Here is a 3474-nt window from a genome sequence, read left to right as displayed (position 1 = left end):
CCCGCCAGGAATGGCGCGTCTATCCTTAATTCTGATTGACATTGACAGATGTCATAGGGATGGGAATAATGTTCCAATGATCTAGTGTTGCGCTGCTACTGCGATACGGTATCGATTTCTTAACAATATCAATATCAATCAATAAAAAAAAAACACATTCAATAATAGTTTCAAGTACAAGTAATTTAAATGTTCATATGCGGGTTGGGTTATTTTCATACAGAGTGCGGGAACCGGGACAAAGGGCATTATCCGCGCACGTGGCGACCCGCTGACCCGCGCGGACCCGCCACTCCCGGCCCGGGTAGCCTCTACCATAATGTACGTTCTATATACGTGCATAATTGCAAATTTCGTCAAATAAATAATAGAAACATCCGACCTATAATAAATTAAATTCGTTAAATGTTGTTTGAATAGATCTAGTAACAGGAGTGACCTAGACTAGATTTCTATGGTGCTTTAGAGGGGATGTTTTTTATCTAGCCCTGGACGGTCGCCCAAACATGATACCCTAACGCCAGCCCTGTCTAATTAAAAAGACGAAAAATAGAGGAGTCTCATATATAAAAAAGCATGATAATTAAAATCTTATTAAGAGAAAACCTTGTTGACGCAATGAATGTTGGCATAATAATTTGGTAATCGGTAGCCACTAATAGACCGAAGTGGAAAAAAATGCGTCACCAAGCCAAGGCCCACAAAGGGCTGTAGAGCTAAGAAGAAGAAGAGAAAACCTTTAATTAAACTATCGCACCACTGTTGTGCGATTGTCGATTGTTTCGCAGCAAATTCAACTGTTTAGTTGGACAATTAAAATCGAGTACGTGCTCCATATAGTTCATAGGAATCAAAGCGAGACTAAACAGTTTTGCGATAGTTTAGTTTCAGCTTTGCACACTTTAAGCGTTTATACTTAAAATGTAATCTGATTATGCATAACAATCTTTACTGAGAATCCAAGTAACAGTAGTAGTATCACCTAGCAGTTCCTAAGGCAATAAATTTCGTACGCAAACGTGCCTACAGTGCTGCGACTGGTAAATTTACGTACTCCGCTTTGCAACGGTATTTGGAACTGCATTGAAATTCCTTGGAGGTAGTCGAATGTAATCTATTTTATTGCTATTTTGAGGTAGTTTAGTCACGTATTTTATACTTAACTTATAAGATTTTTCTAGCATAATATTTGGAATCATACTTGAATTTCACACACTTAAAGAATTGTTATCGACCTCATTTCCGGTGTACTCATGCATTTTAGGGTATTGGAGGAAAGCCAATGGATACGGTTGTTGTATTTACTTTTATTAAAAAAGCACGAGTTTAACAGTGGTAGTGCCCGCTTTAACATCTTAGCACTGTAGGGCCGGCACGCCCTGTGAAATACCACAACCACACAGAAAACAGGCGTGAAGTGGAAGCAATTCCGCGTTTCGTCTAATGAGTGTGGTGCGATGGCCTAATTTTAGTCCCTTTCCCTTTCCACCCTTTTCTTAAATAGGAAAGGATGGGAAGGAAAAGTGGATTTAGCGGTGTATAAGACGCATAGGAAGAGGAAATGTCCTCTTTATGTGCGTCTCCTCCTCCGTCAATTAAGGGTAGGCAACGCATCTGCAATTGCGGATGTTTATAGGCAGCGGTCGCTTTCCATTTCGGTGGATTCAGTTGGCCGCTTGCTTGTTTGCCACCTTATATTATAAAGAAAAAAACAAAAGCATAGTACTTTTGTTTTTTTTTTTTAGTAATAATAAAATTAATTTTATTTCATAACTTTTATTATCTAAATGTTCTTTGATATATTTTTTACAAAAGTACTATAAAAATCAAAGGCTTGGATGTTAAAAACACCTTACATATGAAATTGTAATATTTTATTAGTATGAAGCCAGTTAAAACGGTACAGTTCGGATGCTGACATATCAAACGTAACTTTTTATTATACAGCGTCCACAAAGCTTAGGGTCGTTGGTAAACAACTAAGGTGACAATCTCACAAGGTCTTAAGCAAGACTTGTAATTTTCTTTATAATGCTTTAAACGTAAATAGAAAAATGTAAACTATATGAAATTAATTCGATATCCTTCTCTCGTGATATAATCTTACTAATATTCTAAATGCGAAAGTTTAGATGGATGGCTGAACGAATCTGGTTGAAATTTGGCATAGATGGAGAGGATAGTCTGGGAGAACACATAGGTTTTTCGGTCACTTTTGTTTTAATTCCACCCAGATAGTGTCACGGGCGAGAACTAGTAAGTAATAAATTAAATTCCATCATCATTAAAATATCAAGTAAATGTTAATAAATGCTATGTTACTGATGAAGAAAATGACTAAGAAAATAGTATATTAGAATTTAAAGACAATCCCACGTAAATGTAGATTTTTGGTCATAGTACATAAGAATAAAGGGTGTGTGGGTCGACTCCGCGTGGGCGCAAACATTTTATTAACAAAGTTCAGCTGAAACCCTACCGTACCACGATACGAACACTCATTTCTTGCGGCTCCCTTTACATTACTGAAACAATGTACAGTCGGGGAAACCGTGAGACGCGAAACAAAATTCAATACAACGCAGCTTATATGTCTGTACGAAAAAAAGTTGGTTATAGTTTGTCTAAATAGATAAATTAGTTTGATTAATGACGCATATAAAGTATCCAATTAAATTTGTATGAAGACAAATGCCGTACTTAATAGACAGGTATCGTAGTGACGAAACAAACGCGCAGCGAACAATTATGAACAATCGAGTCGGTTTAAAAAAAAAAATTATTGTTTACATTTCTCAAATTATCAATAACAAATGTCAAAATGACATGATATGCCAAACGTTGGCAATCTTGCTTCCTTGATGCTGGCAACAACTTATGGTCTCTTTCCCACATTAGGGTTTTTATCGAAAATATTTACCCCTAAGTTTAATGGCGTGAAAATATATAGCCTAAAGCGTAACGTAAGTGTACGGCTTTTTATTAAAAAAAGAATTATTCAAAAACATACTGTAATTGCTGACATCTTAGGCAACAAAGAAGTATGTGTTTACGTTTTATTATAATAGTATAGATAATGTTTTGAAATAGAAGTACTAATTGCAGTACCGTTATACCTAATATAGTAATCCGATGGTATAGGTCGCAAGGGGCGCGGGGAGAGTTGGTACCGTTGCCGCGGCGACGCATCTAGGACGAAGTCGGGTCACCGGGCAACCTTCACCCCTTTTCCCCCGGGCCAACCTGGATGTCACACTACACTGATAACTCTCTTTTAATTTATAATTGCAATGCTTATCGTATAACAAGTAGTTTGCATATTTACGTCGCAGTTTTGTTTTTAATTAGTAAAATTATAGTGTTTTATTAAGTACGATATTCACTTGTTTTTGCGAAATGGGAAACAAAAATAAACCTTACATAAAAGTGAGGTGTTACTCGCGTCTTTACTCAAGTGAAATTAAAAAAAAAATA

This window comes from Papilio polytes, unplaced genomic scaffold, assembly GCF_000836215.1.
Source record: "Papilio polytes unplaced genomic scaffold, Ppol_1.0 DF824382.1, whole genome shotgun sequence".
In the NCBI taxonomy this organism is placed as follows: domain Eukaryota; kingdom Metazoa; phylum Arthropoda; class Insecta; order Lepidoptera; family Papilionidae; genus Papilio; species Papilio polytes.
Note: the sequence above shows the minus strand (reverse complement) of the source record.